The sequence below is a fragment of the Aquarana catesbeiana genome, linkage group LG05 (genome assembly GCF_042186555.1).
Source record: "Aquarana catesbeiana isolate 2022-GZ linkage group LG05, ASM4218655v1, whole genome shotgun sequence".
NCBI lineage: Eukaryota > Metazoa > Chordata > Amphibia > Anura > Ranidae > Aquarana > Aquarana catesbeiana.
In genome coordinates this window covers 264,410,412-264,433,169 of record NC_133328.1, presented here as the reverse complement: position 1 = coordinate 264,433,169, position 22,758 = coordinate 264,410,412, and the positions used below count along the sequence as shown (strand labels likewise).

The following is a 22,758-nucleotide window of genomic DNA, read 5'->3' as shown; positions in this document are numbered from 1 at the left end:
AGTGGCATGATAGTAGTGTCTGAAATCCGATACCCCCATTCCCCCTTGTTCCTTAGATCTGGTTAGTAGGGTAACTTTGATGCGTGGTGATTTGCGTGCCCAAATGAATCGCATTTGAAGTGCTTGGAGATATTTAAAAAAGCTTTGGGGAATTTTGATGGGCAGAGAGCGTAGCAGGTAAAGAACTCTGAGTAGTATTATCATTTTGCAAATGGCTGCCCTGCCAAACCAGGAAAAATACTTATTGTGCCAATTTAGTAAGTCGCCCTCAATGGTTTTGAGAAGGGGTAGGAAATTGCAAGAGAAAATGGAATCTAGTTTAGGGGTCAGCCAAACTCCTAAGTATTTGATGGCTTGTGTCTCCCACCTGAATGAACTGTTGTTCTTAACTGACTTTATTTTGTTTTCTGGAATCAAAATATTAATTGCCTCTGATTTTGAATAATTTATTTTAAAATTGGATATAAATCCATAAATATCAAATTCCCTCGAAAGGGAGGGAACCGACAAATGTGGATCTGTAATGAAAAATAGGAGATCATCAGCATACGCTGCTATTTTGTATTCTTTTTCCGCAATCTTGAAACCCCATATAGTGGTGTTGGTTATAATATGTCTTATCAGCAGTTCCAATGAAATGATAAACAGCAAAGGTGACAGGGGACAGCCTTGTCTAGTGCCATTGCGTATATCCACTTTATTTGATAGAGAACCATTAATTTTAAGTTTGGCCGATGGGTTTTGATAGAGGGAAGCTATCCAAGCTAGCATTTTTGGACCTAAGCCTATGTGTTTACATGTCTCAAACATATAGTCCCAAGCTACTCGATCGAAGGCCTTCTCCGCATCAGTGGACAGGAAAAGACCCTTGATCTTTCGCTCACGGGCCGCATAGATCAGGTTCAGTGCTTTAGTAACATTATCCCTGCCCTCCCTTCCGGGCATAAACCCCACTTGGTCTGGTCCTATCAAGTCACATAAGAGAGGTTTCAGTCGGTTGGATATAATTTTTGCCAATATCTTCACATCTAAGTTCAGGAGCGAAATGGGTCTATAACTAGAACAATGGGATGGGTCCTTATCTGGTTTAGGTATTACTGTGATGTATGCGGATAGGAATTCTGATGGAATTGTTCTTGTATTTGATAGGGTGTTCAAAGCATCTTGGAGATGAGTGGCTAGTGTGTCAATAAATGTCTTGTAGTATATTGCTGTATACCCATCAGGGCCCGGACTTTTGCCTGCTTTTAAATCTTTTATTGCAAGTTTGATTTCTGACAAGTCTATGGGGCTGTCAAGGTTCGTGGCCTCATCCAGACCCATAGAAGGAAGACCAGAGTCCTTCAAATATTCCTGTATCAGTTGGGACCTATCTCCTTGGAAATTGGGTGTTCTATGTTGGGGTGGCAGATTATACAAATTGGTATAAAATTCCTGGAAATGTTGAGCTATTTTATCAGTGGTCCTGTCAATAGTACCCTCTTTGTTTTGAATGCCTATAATATTTCGTTTATTAGCGGTATTTTTCAGGGCCCTAGCCAGCAGATGGCCAGATTTGTCCCCTTGCTCATAGTATACCTTTTTCTTAAAGAAAAAGAACCTTTTGGATTTAGAGTCTAAAAGTTGTTTAAGTGCCTTCCTGGTCTCCAGTAACATCGTTGCTGATTGGACAGATAGGGACTGTTTGTGTAGCGTTTCAAGACGCCGTATTTTTTTGTGAGAGCCTCGTAATTTCCAAATCCCTTTCCCTCTTTTTTTGAGATCCCAGTTTGATCAGATCCCCCCTCATGGAACATTTTTGGGCCTCCCACACAATCAGTGGATCCATGTCAGGCGTCTTATTAAGCACAAAAAATTATTTCAGAGCTGTAAGTAATTTTGGTTGTAGGACTGGATCAGTAATAAGGGAGGAATTTAATCTCCACATTTTAGACTTGGTAGGTGTGTCCTCTAGGTTTAGGCTAATGGATATAGGTGCGTGATCTGAGAATGTTTGGATCCCAATGTTCGCCTCATTCACTATGTGTAGGTCCCTTTGAGAGATAAAGATGTAGTCAATCCTAGAATGGCAGTTATGGGGAATCGAGTAGAAAGAGAAGTCTTTATCCTCTGGGTGTAGAAAACGCCATGTGTCTACTAAATTTAGAGAATGGAGGAGGTGTTTGATATTTTTCAAAGTTTTAAAGGTGATGAAAGATTTCCCTGATGAAAGGTAAGTGTGCTGTATTGGGGAGATATATGTTTGCCAGGGTGGTAGGAACTCCGTGCCAAGTCCCTTTTTATGAAAATGTACCTTCCCCCCGTGTCAACCAATTTATCAGTTATTTCAAAAGATGCTTCCCTGCTCAGCAGGATGGAGACCCCCTTTGATTTGGTGGTATCGTTCGTTGCATGGTGAGCCTCCGTGAAGTATGAGTCGGTGAGCCTGGGAATTTTGTTTGTCTGGAAGTGAGTCTCCTGTTAAAAAACTATCTTGGGCTTACCTTTTTTCAATTCTCTCAGGAGAGTAGATCTTTTTTCGGGGATATTCAAGCCTTTGACATCGTAGGGTTTCGACCCAACGCTGAGTATGCCATTGTACATGTGCAGAGAGAGATGGTGTGCCACTCCTATGGTCACAACTAGATAAAGATGAGTATCAATTAGTGTGTTACACTTAAACCTGCGTTATCACTACAGTTGGTATTCAGGACAGATTGAGGAAAGAGCAGAAGACTGAAAGAAGTAGAGAGGAAGAAGAAAAAGGAGAAGGGATATGAGGAATACGACTCGCCAAAACAGTTAGGCTGTCTAAGTGAGTCAAATCTTAGTGCCAGAAGGGGAACTAAAATCCGTCCCTCTGAACACTTTGTGGGAACGTGGGAGATTCACGACCAGAGTATTGACTACTACAATCTGAGTAATAGTATGAATTAACAATTCGAAGTATTGGAGAGGTCAAACCCTGGCCCAAATGTGCTAATTAACAGTGCCTAATGGACATTTCTGCCGGTGAGTAAGTTAATGTGAACATGGAACCTGAAAAAATTAAAAATGAAAGGAAAAATTAACTCAAGTCATACATCCCGATAAATGGTAAATGGCCTGTAGGTTAGGATCACCAAGGCAGAGGGGGTGAAAAACACCTCCTGACCCAATTACCATTCCCTGTAAGGGAGCAACGCTTAAAAAAAAAAAAATTTAATGAACAATGAATAGGCCTCAGAGGAGGCAACCTGTGTAAAACCTCATCTGCAGATTATCAGCTAGTGTTGGAAAAAAAAAATGACGTCACCGAAATCTTGAAGAATATGGAAGTTCAAATGGTCTTCATAACTATAACATGTCTGTAAAAACGGTTTCTTCCGAGCGTGAGATAACTGTAATCATATTACCACAAGTAGAGTGTCTGTGTCGATGAAGGGGAAAGTTGACACTACAAGTTAATAGGCTGAACCGATGGTGATCTGTGGTGACTGAATCACATCTCGTGTTGAGAAACCTGCAATAAAGTAGTGATAGCTGTCAGCAAACATTGGGCATGTTATATTTATGGGCGGTTCTCTTCAGCCTGGTATGTGGAGCCAAGTCTAACAATGGTGGTCATACGGTGATAATCTGAACAGTTTCCAACAAATGACTTGAAGATGTCCATGTTGCATTGTTCAGGCATCCAAAGATCCCCTGCAAGGATGGGTCTTGCTGTGTGATGGGCCTGCAGTTAGTCCTTTCTGTCTGTTATGCCTTTGTTTCTTGGAGTGATGTTTCTCCGGAGTTGCAAGCGGCGAATGAGGTTGGCTCCTGTCCTTAGGTGGTAGGGTGAATTCTTGGTACCATTCAGGAAGATCAATAAAGCCCAGTTGCAAAGCACTACAGAAATCCGGGAGGTCCTCCGGAGTACGGAGAGTATGTTGCTTGCCGTGATTTGTCACTAAAAGAGCAAAGGGGAATCGCCACGTGTAACGGAGATCCTTTTCCCTGAGCGCATCTAACAGAGGCCGTAGGGCCCTCCGGTTCTTCAGCGTGATTTGGGAAAGGTCTTGTAAAAGCTTTATGTTTTCACCATTGAACACTATCTGTTAGTTTCTGCGTGCTTTGTACATGATCTCTTCTTTCAGTGAGAAATTTTGCAGACAGCAAATTATGTCACGGGGCGGTAAAGTGTCTGGTCCTCTTGCTCTAAGGGCCCTATGAGCTCCGACAAAATCAATATCAGAGTCCTCCGGTTTTTCCAGGAGACTGTTGAAGACCCTCTGCAGTACGGGTATAATTTGCTCAGCGTTGACTGATTCAGGTATGCCACGTACTCTAATATTATTCCTCCTCCCCCTGTTGCTGGGATCTTCCAGGTGCCTATTCATCTCGATAAAATGGAGAGCATGGGAGGAGGTAACTGTTTCAAGCCTGTGTAACGCTTTGTCTCTGCTCTTCCCTGCTGTTTCAGCTGAAGCCATCTTTTCAGTGAGGACAAGCAGATTTGTCTTAAGGTCTGTAATGGCTGCAGAGAACGAGGCTTTGATGTCTGCAGCAAAGTCGGACATGTCTGCATATGTGAGAGGAAGGTCTGGTCTCGTACCTCTTCTCCCTTTGTCCTCTGTAGCAGACAGGGAATCCTCACTGAGATCCTCCTCCTGGTGAATCGGTGCCATCTTGCCTCCTGCAGTGACTCTCTGTAACGCCGCTTGGTTCTTAAATATCTCCGAGATATTCCTTCCCGCTGACACTGCTGTAGATCGGCGAGGTCGGGAGTGCTGTGAATACCGGTTCTGCTTGTTCATTATCAGTGTTCTTTCAGCAGAAATAGTGATTAGGGCCTCGGGTATGACGGAGCTCCTCTGCTAAGCTGCCATCTCCGTCGCGCGCCAAGCCACGCCCCTGATAATCATCTTTCTATACATGATAAGAGCCCCGATGTGTCTACGCGTTCCGTAAAAAACTTCTTCAGGCACATGCAGGTTTCAATTAATGCAAGAAAAGGTCTCACTAAAACACAAAAAGAAAAAGTAAATACAAAGACAATTTAACACCGGAAAACAGCAGATGAGACTCAATAACCTGTACACAGGGATCAGGTACTACATTGGTTAACCAAATTACCTTATGAGGAGGCTTTCAAAGATTCAAATGATCATAGTTCAAGTTTTTCCGCTATAGATGTAAGGGTCTTGTCAATAAAAATAGGTGACCACCATCTAACAAAAAAAAAAATGTGAAAGTGAGAAACAGAAAAATAATATGTGAAAGTTATAATGTAAATAGGCGGGACGATATATACCTGTTTCCATATACATCCAATCTTAGGGTTCATTTCAAAAGAACCAACAAGTTGCCATTATGTTCCAGCAATATCAGGGTTTGTTTCCAGCAAAGGAAGAACTCAACAGTTGCCATTGATTCCCATCAATCAACAGGGTGCCAAACAGCCCACAGAACACATCAGCTCAATAGTCCATATGGAACTATGCAAGCAGCACTGGGGGGGCCTATAACAGAACTTAAAAGAAGGGGAAGTAATATATGGTACATATAATAGTCCATCAACATTTAAGAGAGGGCAATACTATAAGGCTCTGGTGCAAAATATAATACTTACTGGTGGTTAGATAAGACGTATACACTCAGGAGGTTACAGAGATGTTCCTGGGTTGAAAGTAACTGAGCAAATACTTTATAGTGTGGACGGGAGCTTGTGGCCATACCTGGTTTGTCCCCGCACTGCATTGGCAGTGACGTTGTTCCCTTTTGCTTTGCTGTGATTTGCTGTGTGCTGCGGCTTTCTTCGCCCTTCTGTCTTGCGGGACCATCACCAAACACAAGAGGAGGGGGTGGAGTGGGGCGGCGGCCTGTAAAAACAATGATGTGACAGATGGGAAAAGGGACCGGAAGTTCGGCACATGGGGGCGGTGGTGCAGCGACTATGAGACATCCAGAAAGCCTGCAAAGACCAGCAGGCGCAAATGGGACACATCCCGAGCACCGAAACATGAACAAAAAAATCAAACTCCATCCTACATAAAGATAAGGGCAGCGCCTGCCCATGGCCAACGAAGAATCGCCGCACAAACACCGGAAATATGGCACAGCATAGAAAGTGGCACAGACAGGAAGCAACCCGAATATAGATCGGCCACAAAGGTCAAACCACGTCCCACATAGGAAAAGAAGCAAAACTCACATCCGGTATATATAAAAATAAAAGGGAAAGGGGGCCAAAATGGGTGAAACAGCCTGGTAAATGAACATAAGTAGACTTGATCTGTCACAGGTCGTGAGTCAACACACGGGATCACGGTATACAATAAAATTAAAAACAATGCGGTATGCATAGAGATGAATTTGTTTGTAAATACACAAAATCAATTCAAGTGACAGGTTTGCTAAATGTACAGTAAATTACTTCCAGATAGCATATTCTAATCACAATAACCATCATAGGTACATATATGTATACACTAGCCCTTTGGAGTACCCTTTAATCAAAATTGCCACCTCTAGGGTCATCATAAATACGATCCAGGACAGCAATTTTGAATGTGTGTGGATCATAGTTGTGCTTAAATGCCACATGATAGCCAATGGCTTTGTTAAGTATGCCATTGGTGGCATAATATACGTGGTCCTTCACTCTTTTCCATAAGGGTCTAATTGTTTTACCGATGCAGAAAGCTCCACATCGGCACAGAATGATATAAATCACCCCTTTGGTCAAACACGTCACATGATGATGATGATGATTTGACCATTAAGTAAGGTAAACGAGGGCCCCTCCAGCAGAAGATGACAAAAATCACAACCATGGCACAGGAAAAGACCAAGTGGTTCTTGTTGTGTATCCCGGGATTTATGGTAGTGGGTGCGTACAAGAAAGTCTTTGATAGACCTAGGACGTCGGTATGTTATCTGAGGACGTCGTCCTAGATATTTAGAAAGTGTAGGATCCGCCAATAGAATATGCCAGTGCTTGCTGAGAATAGAACATACCACCTGATGCTGATCAGAAAAGGTGGTAATGAATCTTAGTACATCAGATTTATCACGTTTGGATTTAGAGAAAAGGATCTCGTGTCTGGAGCAACCAGAGGCTTTGTTAAAGGCCTTTTTCAGACAGGTTTTGGTGTAACCCCTGGCCAATAGACATTTGTACAGTAAATCAGCCGATTGTTTAAAATTGGTATCATTGGAGCAATTCCTTCTGAGGCGCAAATATTGGCCCAAGGGGGATACTGTGAACAAGCACATCAGGATATGCACTAGAGGCATGCAGTATCCTGTTGCCCGCAGTAGGTTTGCGGTAAAGTGATGTAGCAATAGTGCCATCGGCTTCAATGGAGATGGTAACATCCAGAAAAGAGATCCTGCTCTCATGAAAATCAATTGTAAATTTTAAATTGTATTTGTTCCCAGCAAGCATATGAATGAAATGTTCAAGCTTACTGGGGGAACCGCCCCAAATCATAAAGACATCATCTATAAAACGGCGCCACAGGAGAATGTGGGAGAGAAGGTTGGTATTGTTGTCACTGGAAAAAAGGTCTCATTCCCACCCCCCAGGTACAAATTGGCATAAGAGGGGGCGCAACATGTGCCCATTGCGACCCCCTGTACCTGGAGGAAGTGGGACTCGTCAAAAGAAAACACATTTCTGGTAAGAATATGAGATAAAAGTTGTAATATGAAGTGATTCATGCATTTATATGCATTTTGGACCGCATTCATCAAGAAACTTAGAAATGGTTTCCACTCCCAGATTGTGTGGAATAGAGGAATACAACGCCTCGATGTCAATGGCGACAAGGAGGCAATCTGTTGGTACGATAAGACTGTCAAGATTTTTTAACAAGTCAGTAGTGTCCTTAATGTAGGAGGGCAGTGTGACAACATGAGGGCGAAGGTATTCATCAACAAGCTTACTAGCTCGTTCAGTGATTGAACCCACACCCGAGACAATGGGTTGTCCTGGTGGATTGCGGAGATTTTTATGTGTTTTTGGGAGAGCATAAAATGTTTGGGTCTTGGGGTGTGGGACCTGTATGCCTTCAAAAATCTTGTTGATAATCAAGCCCTCCGCATGGGCCGAGTGTATAATATGTTCATATTCAAGGTTGTATTTGGCAATGTTGCTGGCTGAGATTGGTTTATACCATTGTCTATTTTTGAGTATGTCCCAACACATATTTCTATATTGAAGTTCATCCAGCAGAACTACATTGCCACCCTTGTCAGAGGGCTTGATTACCAACTGAGAATTGCTACTAAGTCCAACAAGTGCATTTCTATGGGCTTGGCTAAGGTTCTGGTTGCCCAGCTTCTTGGAAACCAAGAGTTCTATTTTTTTGGTTACCTGGGTTAGAAAAGTCCACACATTGGGATTCCTACGTAGTGATGGGAAATGAATGGATTTTGGTTTTACCGCATTGCCCAACGAAGTAAGTTCCTGTTGATAAAGTTTGGTCTGTGTATGTTGACCAATAGTGTCAAAATACTCAGATCCAACCATCTGTGTTGGATCTGTGTCATTTTCTTCTAAAAGGAGCACCAGATCCTTCAGCGCCCGAAACTCAGCGACTGTGAAATCCTTCCAAATCTCCTGTTCAATAAGGTTTTTTTGTTTCTCTTGTCTATCATGGTCAAAAAGAAATTTATAAGTCAATTTTCTGGAAAAGAGATGTGGATCTTTGATAATGCTAAAGGTATCAGGTGTTGAAATGGGGCAAAAACTCAACTCCAACTGTAGAACCTCCTTTTCCACTACACTTAAGGGGTAAGACGAAAGGTTAATTATTTCCAAATGTGGAACGCCATTTAAAGTGACATCTGAGGGATTATCTGGGAGGGATGGAGGTAAAGATGGACTATCCTCTTGATGTCAATGTTTGGAAAGAATTGGTCTATGCGTCATTTTTTCAAATCCTTCCTGACAGCACCCGCTGCTGCTGTGCTTAAAGGACGTGAGGAAATGATGGATTGTGCACAGTCAGCTATACTGGAATGAATGTTGGGTTTATCGACGGAGATTGGGGGAGCAGATGGGGTAGAGGTAGTAGGGAGGACATTAGGTACCGCTGGATCGGGGAACATCGAGTTCCCTACATTGTCCTTAGGTGTAGGGTATTACTGTTGTACATGGATGAACTTGTTCAACCACCAGTTAACAACTATCAGTTTTTATCTATCATTACCTGTCTGTCGTTCATTTTCAGTTTGTCATCGTTTTCTAGAACCTCGACCCCTCTGTCATCCCCGATCAGAAGCCCACGAATTTTGTGAGATAGTTGAAGTGGCAGAAGAATCACAATCGCTCGCTCTATATTTTGCTATATTGCTATATTTTTTAGAGGTATTTCTAAAGGAACGCGTGGAAGTCCGACCACCCTGTTGTTTATTGTTCAAAGGCCAATTATACGCATAATTTCCAGCAAAGGTTAGTTTGTCCCTAGATATTTTTTCCTTCCTTTTTCAACAATAAATTTTTGGTAAAGGTTTGGACATGACTCTTTAAACATGCATCAAACGTTACAAAGTCGAAATGATTAAGTAAAATAGCATTTTCTTCATAGATACGCTTAATCTCACAATCAACCAACTTAAGTTCCTGCATGTAATGCTCCACCATAAGCTCCATCATTTTTTTTCATGCAGTCTTGTTACGTTCCCAGCGAACCTTAAAGTCCGAATCGATTGACCAGATATTAGGAAAGACCTGTATCCTAAGGCCTTTAGGATTCAGGTCCTCAGAGATGTACTGCTAAAAGTATTTAATGTGCCAGAACAAGCTGGCTTCTTGTCCTGAAGAAGTTTTTTACGAAATGCGTAGATGCATCGGGACTCTTATCATGTATATTCCTGTATAGATGATTTTTTAACTTTTTGTCGATGTCTTTGCTATGTATGCATTTGTACTTAATAAAGTTTATTATATTATTATTTTGATTATGCTTCCCTAGGTTTGCTATGCCTCTAAAGTCCGACCAGGGGCTCCTTATTGAACCCCCTTTTTTCTTTCTTGCCATTTAATTATACAGATGTGGCTATAGGAGTGGTTCCTTTTATATTTTGTTCTGACTTTAAGGGTGGTAGACACCCCATTGTTTCCTCCTTTCCTTTTTTACACTCCAGTATATTACATAGTAGGTGAGGTTGAAAAAAGACACAAGTCCATCAAGTCCAACCTATGTGTGATTATGTGTCAGTATTACATTGTATATCCCTGTATGTTGCGGTCATTCAGGTGCTTATCTAACAGTTTCTTGAAGCTATCGATGCTCCCCGCTGAGACCACCGCCTGTGGAAGGGAATTCCACATCCTTGCCGCTCTTACAGTAAAGAACCCTCTACGTAGTTTAAGGTTAAACCTCTTTTCTTCTAATTTTAATGAGTGGCCACGAGAGTTAAACTCTCTTCTGCGAAAAAGTTGAATTTCTATTGTAGGGTCACCAGTACGGTATTTGTATATTGAAATCATATCCCCTCTCAAGTGTCTCTTCTCCAGAGAAAATAAGTTCAGTGCTCGCAACCTTTCCTCATAACTAAGATCCTCCAGACCCTTTATTAGCTTTGTTGCCCTCCTTTGTACTCGCTCCATTTCCAGTACATCCTTCCTGAGCACTAGTGTCCAGAACTGGACAGCATACTCTAGGTGCGGCCGGACCAGAGTCTTGTAGAGTGGGAGAATTATCGTTTTATCTCTGGAGTTGATCCCCTTTTTAATGCATGCCAATATTCTGTTTGCTTTGTTAGCAGCAGCTTGGCATTGTATGCCATTGCTGAGCCTATCGTCTACTAGGACCCCCAGGTCCTTTTCCATCCTAGATTCCCCCAGAGGTTCTCCCCCCAGTTTATAGATTGCATTCATATTTTTGCCACCCAAATGCATTATTTTACATTTTTCTACATCAAACCTCATCTGCCATGTAGTTGCCCACCCCATTAATTTGTTCAGATCTTTTTGCAAGGTTTCCACATACTGCAAAGAAGTTATTGCCCTGCTTAGCTTAGTATCATCTGCAAATACAGAGATTGAACTGTTTATCTCATCCTCCAGGTCGTTTATGAACAAATTAAATAGGATTGGCCCCAGCACAGAACCCTGGGGAACCCCACTACCCACCCCTGACCATTCCGAGTACTCCCCATTTATCACCACCCTCTGAACTCGCCCTTGTAGTCAGTTTTCAATCCATGTACTCACCCTATGGTCCATGCCAACGGACCTTATTTTGTACAGTAAACGTTTATGGGGGACTGTGTCAAATGCTTTAGCAAAATCCAGATACACCACATCTACGGGCCTTCCATTATCTAGATGGCAACTCACCTCCTCATAGAAGGTTAGTAGATTGGTTTGGCAAGAACGATTCTTCATGAATCCATGCTGATTACTGATAATGATACCGTTCTCATTAGTAAAATCTTGTATATAGTCCCTTATCATCCCCTCCAAGAGTTTACATACTATTGATGTTATGCTAACTGGTCTGTAATTCCCAGGGATGTATTTTGGGCCCTTTTTAAATATTGGTGCTACATTGGCTTTTTTCCAATCAGCTGGTAACATTCCAGTCAGTTGACTGTCTGTAAAAATTAGGAACAACGGTCTGGCAATCACTTGACTGAGTTCCCTAAGTACCCTCGGATGCAAGCCATCTGGTCCCGGTGATTTATTAATGTTAAGTTTCTCAAGTCTATTTTAATTCTGTCCTCTGTTAACCATGGAGGTACTTCCTGTGTTGTGTCATGAGGATAAACACTGCAGTTTTGGTTACTGAAGCCCCCCGATTCACTCGTGAAGACTGAGGAGAAGAATAAACATTGTTTTCTTCCTTCTCCTTTCTTTGCAAAGTGATACTATACTAGTTGTTTTTTTTCTTCCCAAATGGCGGACTTTACAGGGAATAACTGGGAAGGATTTATGCTAGACATTAAACAGACATGTTGTGTTACCAAGGTTAACCAACTGGAAATGGAGATCCTCTACCATAAGCTAATGTCAACATTTGAACGCAAAGCCAGCTTGTTCTGGCACATTAAATACTTTGAGCAGTACATCTCTGAGGACCTGAATCCTAAAGGCCCTAGGATACAGGTCTTTCCTAATATCTGGTCAATCGATTCGGACTTTAAGGTTCGCTGGGAACGTAATTTACAAGACTGCACGAAAAAAATGATGGAGCTTATGGTGGAGCATTACATGCAGGAACTTAAGTTGGTTGATTGTGAGATTAAGCGTATCTATGATGAAAATGCTATTTTACTTAATCATTCCGACTTTGTAACGTGTGATGCATGTTTAAAGGGTCATGTCCAAACCTTTACCAAAAATTTATTGTTGAAAAAGGAAGAAAAAATGTCTAGGGACAAACTAGCCTTTGCTGGAAATTATGCGTATAATTGGCCTTTAAACAATAAACAACGGGGCGGTCGGAGTTCCACGCGTTCCTATAGAAATACCTCTAAAAAAACATAGAAACATAGCAACAGAGCGAGCGATTCTGATTCTTCTGCCACTTCAGCTATCTCACAAAATTTGCGGCCCTCCGATCAGGGATGACAGAGGGGTCGAGGTTCTAGAAAACGACGACAAACTGAAAATGACCGACAGACAGGTAATGATAGAAAAAAACTGATGGATGAACTTGTTCAACCACCAGTTAACAACTGTGTACAACAGCAATACCCTACACCTAAGGACAATGTAGGGATCTCGATGTTCCCCGATCCAGCGGTACCTAATGTCCTCCCTACTACCTCTACCCCATCTGCTCCCCCAATCCCCGTCGACAAACCCGACATTCGTTCCAGTATAGCTGACTATGCACAATCCATCATTTCCTCACGCCCTATAAGCACAGCAGCAGTGGGTGCTATCAGGAAGGATTTGAAAAAATGACGCATAGATCAATTCTTTCCAAACATTAACAGACATCAAGGGGATAGTCCACCTTTACCTCCATCCCTCACAGATAATCCCTCAGGTGTCACTATAAATGGCGTTCCACATTTGGAAATAATTTTTTTAATTCTTTTTTTATTAAGTTTTTGCACACAGTACAAAACATAAAACAATCACTAACCCGGCAGGTAAGTGCCACCTGGGTTGGCCTCACAGGGCCATCAACAAGGAATTAACATAGTTCAATCTATTCCCTTCCCATTCCCCCCACCCCCCTCCCAACCAACCAATGACCATATTAAATATACATACATATGTGCACCTTAACATTATTACATAATGATACCATGCTTCCTTTTGGATAGATAGCTACTCAATCATGTAAGTGGGTATTTTGTCTGTTCCATGAGGGGAATCCTATCAATTAGGATTAGCCTATTTTATTCAGATATCATAAGTTTCTAATGCAAACAAAATTTCACATTTATATTAAACCAACTGTATTTGAAGAGTCCAGCCAAGCCTGCCATTTGTTTTTTAATTTCTTTTCACAGCCTCTGGATCTGTACCTTGCTTTGTATAGAGGTATTACAGAGTTGTAATGAGAATATTCCTGCGCTACCCAATTGGAAAAAGAAAAGCAATGTCCCAAACGGAATAGACTGTTTCACATTGCTAGACACAGAACGAGTTCGCTGCTCGTAGGAGAGAGGTTTGCTCTGCATTGTTTTTATGTGAGTACATCTACTTAAAGATTTTTAATAAAGCATTACCTGGTTAATACATACTTCACTATCAAGTACCTTTGTCCTGCATATTCCTGTACATACATACCTGAGATGTGGAGGCTGAGCTAGGATCCGCGCTGGTCCAGGACCCCTGATAGGACCATAGCCACTTGTAATCAGCTGCCATTAGGATAACCCAACACGGCAAGCGTGGATATAGGGACGCGATTGAGGCTCAGGACCTGGTGTTTTAGCTACAATTCATGCGGTTGACCTAGCAGCGCTAGGTAAGGGGCCACTGCTTACATTTAGTGTTTTATGCACGAAGAGGACACTGAGTGAATTGCATCCCAGACACCCCACTGTTGTTTTATTGAATACACCAGAACTTGCTTTTGCACCTTCAATGACTTTTACACTGGCACTTTAAGTTTGCTGCACTTACTGGCATGTCATTGGTCATTTGTTTCGCAGGCCAGCACAATATATTTTATATCACTATTATTGGGACATTTATTTATATTATTTATTATCCATATTGCGTTGGATTGATGTGTTTTTATTTGCGATATCTAGATCACCTTTAAGCACTGGCACTTTGTACGTTTTGCACCATTTATAAGGATATGTTTTTGATGGTTATTTCTGATTTATTCTATGTATTTTGATTTAGAATTATTCACATGAAGTAGTGTTTATGTCCCTTTGTGCACCAACACATGATTATCTAGATGTATATGTTTTTAGTGTCAACACTTATTTATGCGATTTAACATGCGATTTTTTTGTCATTTAGCATATTACAGAGTTACTCAGACCCTTCCAATACAATATAGAAGGTGCAGCTGTTTTTTCCATTTTAATAGGATGGCCTTTCTACCATAAAACAACGCAATATTTAACAAAGTGCGATGTGCTCTGGATGGAACCACCACTTCCACCAACCCTATTAGACAGACTCTTGGAGTCGTAGGAACTGGGATACTAAGTGGCTCCGAAAAGGCATTCAGTAATACCAGACCAGAATGTTTGAATATGCGTGCAACTCCAAAATATATGTTCTGAGTCAGCTGGGGAATGAGAGCATCTCCAGCACTGACTAACAGATGGATATATGCAAGATAATCTGGCAGGGGTAAAATAAACATGATGAAGGAATTTGAAATGAATTAGGCGGTCTCTTGCGGACACTAGATACTGAAAAGGATGATCCCACATATTCTCCCAATCCTCCCCCTGTATACTAGTAATTTCATTATCCCAACGTTCCCTGCATCTGGTTATACCTAGTGGCGTCTTTTTGAAGAGAGATTTGTACACGGTTGAAAGAGGTTTAACCAACTCCTCCTCAGTCAAAAGAGTCTCCAGTGCTGATGGCAGAAATTCAATTCTTTTTCCATCGAACTGCGTCTGAAACGCATAGTGCAGTTGCAAATAGCGGGAGAAAAAGGAATTTGATAAATTATGTCTGGCTTTTAATTGGTCAAATGTACACATCTCCCCCTCTCTGGTGATATCTCCAAATCTTTAACACCCCCACACACCCACACCATAGGATCTGGGAGTGAGTAGAAACGAGGCAGGGCTGGGTTCATCCACAATGGGGCTGATGGCGTAACTCCCAAATAGCTAGGGGACATCAAAGTGGTGGTGATTTCCCATGCCCTAATGGTCGCTTTCATCGAGGTAGTCAAAGGCAGGCAAGATTTTGGGCCTCTGTAGAGGGCCAATCTCAGATTCTCATAGGACCCCAAGTGCGCAGCTTCCAGAACCGTGGCGGAGTCCCCGTCATCAGCCTTCGCCTAGCAACCACCATCTGGCCAGCCATATAGTATTTATGCCAGTCAGGTAGAGCTAATCCCCCCTGACCCCACGTTTCCTGGAGTATTTTGATGCTTATACGAGGTGCCTGTGGGGACCATATGAAAGAACCTATTATACTGTTTAATGTTCTGAAAAAGGATTTTGGTATCCATACGGGAGAGTGGTGTATAAAGCATAGTAAACTTCATTTTTATAAGGCTAACCCTCCCTATCAGAGAGAGAGGTAATTTCTGCCAAGCTTGGGTTTTTAGTTTGAGTCTATTCACTAGGGGGAGGAGATTTAGAGATATATAATCCTAAATACAGGCTGTTATTTTGACACCTAGATAGGTGATTGAGGAGACCCACTGCAATGGTATTGTGTTATCTTGAAGTGTTCTAGCCTCCGGACCTAATGGCAGAATTGATGATTTGCTCCAGTTTACTCGTAGGCCCGAGAAAGTGGCAAACCTGTCCAAGATCAAAAGGGCTGCTTTTAGGGAGGGACCCGGATCCTGGAGGAACAGGAGCAGATCATCTGCGTATAATGCTACACATTCATTAATGTTTCCCACCCGAATCGCCCCCACCAGCTCAGATCTTCTAAGTGCCCTTGCCATGGGTTCCATCATCAGGGCAAATAAAAAACGGGAAAGTGGGCACCCTTGCCTAGTATCCCTTCCTATCGGGAAATAATCAGAAACATTAATTCCTAACCGAATTGCCGTTTTGGGAGTGCTATATAACAACTTTACCCAATGACAGAATTCTGGACCAAACCCCATGACCTCCAACACCCTATGCATATACTGCCAGTCCACAGAGTCAAAGGCCTTCTCAATGTCTATAGAGACTATGACCTTGGCCGGGGGGCTCTGTGGTATCTAGCTGTAAGTGCGTGAACAATCTCCGCAGATTAGTATCTGTTGATTTGCCAGGAATGAAACCTGTCTGATCAATGTCCACCAGGGTGTCAATAACCCTGGCCAACCTTGATGCAAGCACCTTAACAAGAATCTTCAAATCCTTATTAAGTAACGCTATGGGGCGATACGAGGAGCACTCCAATGGGTCCTTGCCAGGCTTCAGGAGGAGGACCATATAAGCTTCCATCATGGATGCTGGCAAGGCTCCTTGCTCCAGACAATGCTTAAAAAGCATGTTTAGTCTAGGGGCTGGTTGTGACATGTATAGCTTATAGAAATCAGCGGGAAATCCGTCAGGACCCAGAGCTTTATGGGGAGGGAAAGCAAGTATGGCTGTTTCAATTTCTAAGACAGAAATACCTTCATCTAAAAGGGCAGCATCCGTATCTGACAATCTGGGCATGGAGAGGCTCTGCAGTAACTCTTCCAACTCCGCAGTATCATGCTCAGGGATAGGTGAATACAGGGACTTATAAAAATTTACAAATTCCTCCAGTACCTTTACAGGGTCAGACACTAAACTCCCATCCTCTTTCCTTACTACCGGGATACTAACTGGTAACCTTTTATCAACTGCTAAATTGGCCAAAAGTTTGCCATTCTTGTCCCCTTCAGCAAAAAAGTTTTCAGACCTGTGCTTTGTCTCTGTATGGGCTAGATCAGAGAAGTGCATTGCTACCAGTCTCCTGCTTTCCAGTAGTGACACATAAGCGGCCTCCGAGGGAGAGTCTGCATGTGCTTTGGCACTCTCCCGCTCTTTGGCCAGTAGAAGCTCACCCTCCTCATTACGATCCCTCCAAGCTGCCTTAATGGCAGATATGCACTCACCCCTCGATACTGCCTTAAACATGTCCCATACCAAGGATGGCTCAGCCGAGTCAACGTTGGTAACCCAAAAGGTATCCATGGCAGTTTGAATTTGAACTGTCACTTGCTCTTCTTGTAACCAACCCGGTGCCAGTCTCCATCCCCCTCTCCTCCCCACAAGGGTGAAGGCCAGGGTAACCAAGAGTGGGTTATGGTTGGAAAGTCCTCCAGCCAGATATTCTGAATCGTAGAGGTACTTTAACATGGAGGCATTCCCAAATGCCAAGTCAATTCTGGCCAGGGATTTATGAGTCAAAGATAAATGAGAGTATGAAGTGGCGTCTGGGTGCCCCCACCTCCACAGTTCGGTTAAACCCACCACAGTTGCCCAGGTGGATAGTTCAATCGAGGCTGGCCTAGTTACATTAGTGGAATCTAACCCAGGATCTAGTATGGCATTGTAATCTCCCATGAAAAGCACAACAAGATGCAAGTAGATGCCAGTGTCACCAATAAGTCATATAACAATTGCACCTGAAATGGTGGAGGTAAATATATGCTTACTAACAAAATTGTTTGACAAAAGACATCCAATACAATTGCCACATATCGTCCTCCCGGATCTGTAAACACCTGATGTATCGTACATGCAATTGCTTTGCTGATTAAAATGGAAACTCCTCTGACGTATGTAGAATAGGTGGAGTGAAATACCCTCTGAATCCACGGTTTGCGTAAAGATAGAATTTTACTACCCTCCAGGTGTGTTTCTTGAAGGTGGACGATATGTGGCTTCGCCTGCCTCAAATTTTGAAATACTTTCGCCCTCTTAAATTTATTGTTTAGTCCCCTCACATTCCATGAAACTATTTGTAGCTTACCAGCCATCATAATAGTGAAGAACGTCTGCTATTACCCCAATTTGCACTGTAGCGACTGCTGAATACAGCTTACACATGGGTATGTACAAACTATGAGATATAGGTGCATCATTAATATAAATCCTATGGCCTTGGTCAATCCCTCCCTCCACTGCTGTTATACCAGAAACTGCAAAAAAACAAACAACAAAACTAGTCCGGTATGCAGCTTTAGCCCTGGAACAAAAAAAAACCTTGAAGAGTTCAACCTGAAGTGTCAACAGTTTAGCATTGGACGATGAAAAAAAGAAAAAACAAACAATTTTCCCTGTTGTTTCCTACTTAGAACTCCATGCTCAGTCCAAGAGCGTGAAATTACAGCCGATCGGCCACATAACCAAAGAGCTATTCAGGAATGTTAAAAGCGGGGAAAAAAACTAAATTAACAACTCACCAAGTCATAGTGTGCAGTCCACGTTGAATGTCCCCCCACCTTATGCATAGGTTACAGGCGGATAACTGTAGTTGTACGTGGGGAGTCAGTAAGGTGTGTATATGCATGGCACAGTTCACCACGCACACAGGAAGGTCAAACATGGGTGCGCTATTGAATCAGAGACCAAAAAAAAACCCGGCAGTAAAGAAAAAACCTGCAAAAAATAAAAAGGGATAGAACAAAGAAACAAAAATCAAAATAACAGGCCATATGCAATTCGCACAGGATCCCATCAATCGCATACCCCCCAACATTCTGAGAAAGAGGGACACTTTTTAGTGTACAGTATATAGGCAAAGGACACATTCTTGTGATGCGCCACTTACATGGACCATGAAGAACTGATAAGCAAAAAGTGAATGCTTTCGTCTTACCCCTTAAGTGTAGTGGAAAAGGAGGTTCTACAGTTGGGGTTGAGTTTTTGCCCCATTTCAACTTCTGATACCTTTAGCATTATCAAAGATCTACATCTCTTTTCCAGAAAATTGACTTATAAATTTCTTTTTGACCATGATAGACAAGAGAAACAAAAAAACCTTATTGAACAGGAGATTTTGAAGGATTTCACAGTCACTGAGTTTCAGGCGCTGAGGGATCTGGTGCTCCTTTTAGAAGAAAATGACACAAATCCGACACGGATGGTTGGATCTGAGTCTTTTGACACTATTGGTCAACATACACAGACCAAACTTTATCAACAGGAACTTACTTTGTTGGGCATTGCGGTAAAACCAAAATCCACTCATTTCCCATCACTACGTACGAATCCCAATGTGTGGACTTTTCTAACCCAGGTAACCAAAGAAATAGAACTCTTGGTTTCCAAGAAGCTATGTAACCACCTTAGCCAAGCCCATAGCAATGCACTTGTTGGACTTAGTAGCAATTTTCAATTGGTAATCAAGCCCTCTGACAAGGGCGGCAATGTAGTTCTGCTGGATGAACTTCAATATAGAAATATGTGTTGGGACATACTCAAAAATAGACAATGGTATAAACCAATCTCAGCCAGCAACATTGCCAAATACAACCTTGAATATGAACATATTATACACTCGGCCCATGCGGAGGGCTTGATTATCAACAAGATTTTTGAAGGCATACAGGTCCCACACCCCAAGACCCAAACGTTTTATGCTCTCCCAAAAACACATAAAAATCTCCGCAATCCACCAGGACAACCCATTGTCTCGGGTGTGGGTTCAATCACTGAACGAGCTAGTAAGCTTGTTGATGAATACCTTCGCCCTCATGTTGTCACACTGCCCTCCTACATTAAGGACACTACTGACTTGTTAAAAAATCTTGACGGTCTTATCGTACCAACAGATTGCCTCCTTGTCGCCATTGACATCGAGGCATTGTATTCCTCTATTCCACACAATCTGGGAGTGGAAACCATTTCTAAGTTTCTTGATGAACGCGGTCTAAAATTCTCTGGCATGAATCACTTCATATTACAACTTTTATCTCATATTCTTACCAGAAATGTGTTTTCTTTTGACGAGTCCCACTTCCTCCAGGTACAGGGGGTCACAATGGGCACATGTTGCGCCCCCTCTTATGCCAATTTGTACCTAGGGGGGTGGGAACGAGACCTTTTTTCTAGTGACGACCATACCAATCTTCTCTCCCACATTCTCCTGTGGCGCCGTTTTATAGATAATGTCTTTATGATTTGGGGTGGTTCCCCCAGTATGCTTGAACATTTCATGCAGATGCTTGCTGGGAACAAATACAATTTAAAATTTACAATGGATTTTCATGAGAGCAGGATCTCTTTTCTGGATGTTACCATCTCCATTGAAGCCGATGGCACTATTGGTACATCACTTTACCGCAAACCTACTGCGGGCAACAGGATACTGCATGCCTCTAGTGCACATCCTGATGCGCTTGTTCGCAGTATCCCCCTTGGGCCAATACTTGCGCCTCAGAAGGAATTGCTCCAATTATACCAATTTTAAATAAGAGACTGATTCACTGTACAAACATCTATTGGCCAGGGGTTACACCAAAACCTGTCTGAAAAAGGCCTTTAACAAAGCCTGTGGTCGCTGCAGACACGAGATCCTTTTCTCTGAATTCAAACGTGATAAATCTGATGTACTAAGATTCATTACCACCTTTTCTGATCAGCATCAGGTGGTACGTTCTATTCTCAGCAAGCATTGGCATATTCTACTGGCGGATCCTACACTTTCTAAATATCTAGGACCACGTCCTCAGATAACATACAGACGTCCTAGGTCTATCAAAGACTTTCTTGTACGCAGCCACTACCATAAATCCCGGGATACACAACAAGAACCACTTGGTCTTTTCCGGTGCCATGGTTGTGATTTTTGTCATCTTCTGCTGGAGGGGCCCTCGTTTACCTTACTTAATGGTCAAATCCATTCTTTACGTCATCATGTGATCTGTTTGACCAAAGGGGTGATTTATAAAATTCTGTGCCGATGTGGATCTCTCTACATCGGTAAAACAATTAGACCCTTATGGAAAAGAGTGAAGGACCACGTATATTATGCCACCAATGGCATACTTAACAAAGCCATCGGCTATCATGTGGCATTTAAGCACAACTATGATCCACACACATTCAAAATTGCTGTCCTGGATCGTATTTATGATGGCCCTAGCGGTGGCAATTTGATCAAAGGGTACTCCAAAGGAAGACCCATGGGTGTATAATTTACAAGCCACATCATACCCTGGTTTGAATGACATGCTCAATGTTAAACCATTTTTATAAATATTACTTTGTATTATGTTTACTTTCCCTTTTTTTTTTATATACCACTAGTGTATACATATATGTACCTATGATGGTTATTGTGATTAGAATATGCTTTCTGGAAGTAATTTACTGTACCTTTAGCAAACCTGTTACTTTAATTGATTTTGTGTATTTACAAACAAATTAATCTCTATGCATACCGCATTGTTTTTAATTTTATTGTATACCGTGATCCCGTGTGTTGACTCACGACCTGTGACAGATCATGTCTACTTATGAATAAAGGGAGGGGGTGCTGCGCTAACCAAAAAGGTGGTGGGGGTGTAGAAGGTCTCTCAATGGGTAATCCGTAAAACAAGGGTTAGAGGGATGCTAGAATCAACATGTCATGTTGTAAATAATGTGTTCAAAGGACCAATCGATAGAATATAATGCAATGTAGTAATATATGTGAAAAATGCACAGGTGCCAGTCAGGCTATGATGAGCTAATCAAACTGAAATAACATTTCTGACATACCCTGGGACCATAAATAAAGATAAAAATCGCTAAAAGTTGAGTAAATATGTAATCTATATCGAATAATATACCTGTGCAAAAGGGCATGGAAAGTGCATGGTGCTATAGAACCCAATCCTCTAAACTAAGTAGCAAATATCTCACACTGCAGAAACCAACAGTGCGTGATCCTCTATATATAAACTAAATGTACCGCTACTCCCATGTACATAAAAACGTAAAAACAAGTGATGCAAAAAATATCTAGTGCATAAACTATGTGCCAATCAATCCACAAAATGAATAAATAAAATGAAAACCATCTAGTGGTAAACACATAAATAAGTGCAATCTTAAATATCAATACATAGCGTGCAAAAAATGCATATAAAGTGCATCGTGCTAAGTGATAAAGTGATCTAAATTCACACACTGTGCCAACAGTGTGTGATACCTCTGTGTAATATAACAGTTACCAGTACTAAATTTAAACACCAGGAAGAAGTCACGTGATCGGTGACGTCACGCATAGGGACGGATTGGGCACTTCTGATTGACAGAGGCTAACGAGCTCGCCGCTCGTAGGATTGTAGCATTGATCTGTCATTTTTTTATGTAAGTACCTGCACTTATTTTGAATAAACGTTCCATGGTTTAAACTTTATCACACTATGCGGTACCCCTTTGTCCTTTACCATCGGTACACTTATATGTGAGGCACGGAGGTGGAGTTAGGACCCGCGCTGGTCCAGGATCAACACCAAAAGACCACAGCCTACTACACTGGCCCGCAGCTGACAGGGTAACAGCAGGCGTGTAAGCAGTGCAGCCCAGGACCCCGAGTAAAGATTACCATCATCTGCTAGTAGATCACTGCGATTTACCTAGCACCGCTAGGTAAGGGGCCACTGCTCACTTAAGTGTGTTTGCACACAAAGAAGACTTACATGTCTGTCACCCCTCTGGCACTTCACTTTTTAGTTGTTTTTTTTTTTGAGCACAGTGAAATCCTTTTGATGCACCCCAAAGGAT

The 22,758-nt window shown here is 42.1% G+C and overlaps 1 protein-coding gene across 6 annotated transcripts in view; it reads left to right on the top strand.

The window, feature by feature from the left end:
- Positions 1–22,758, top strand: part of LOC141144757 (C-C chemokine receptor type 3-like) — a 404,626-nt gene that overhangs the window by 256,591 nt on the left and 125,277 nt on the right. For 3 of the 6 annotated variants that reach the window (XR_012244458.1, XM_073630750.1, XM_073630747.1), the window contains one exon: positions 13,423–13,602. The exons of the other annotated variants lie outside the window; for them this stretch is intronic. The gene's annotated coding sequence lies outside the window, so the exon portion shown is untranslated. The remainder of the gene's footprint in view (positions 1–13,422; positions 13,603–22,758) is intronic. 6 annotated transcript variants of the gene reach the window in all.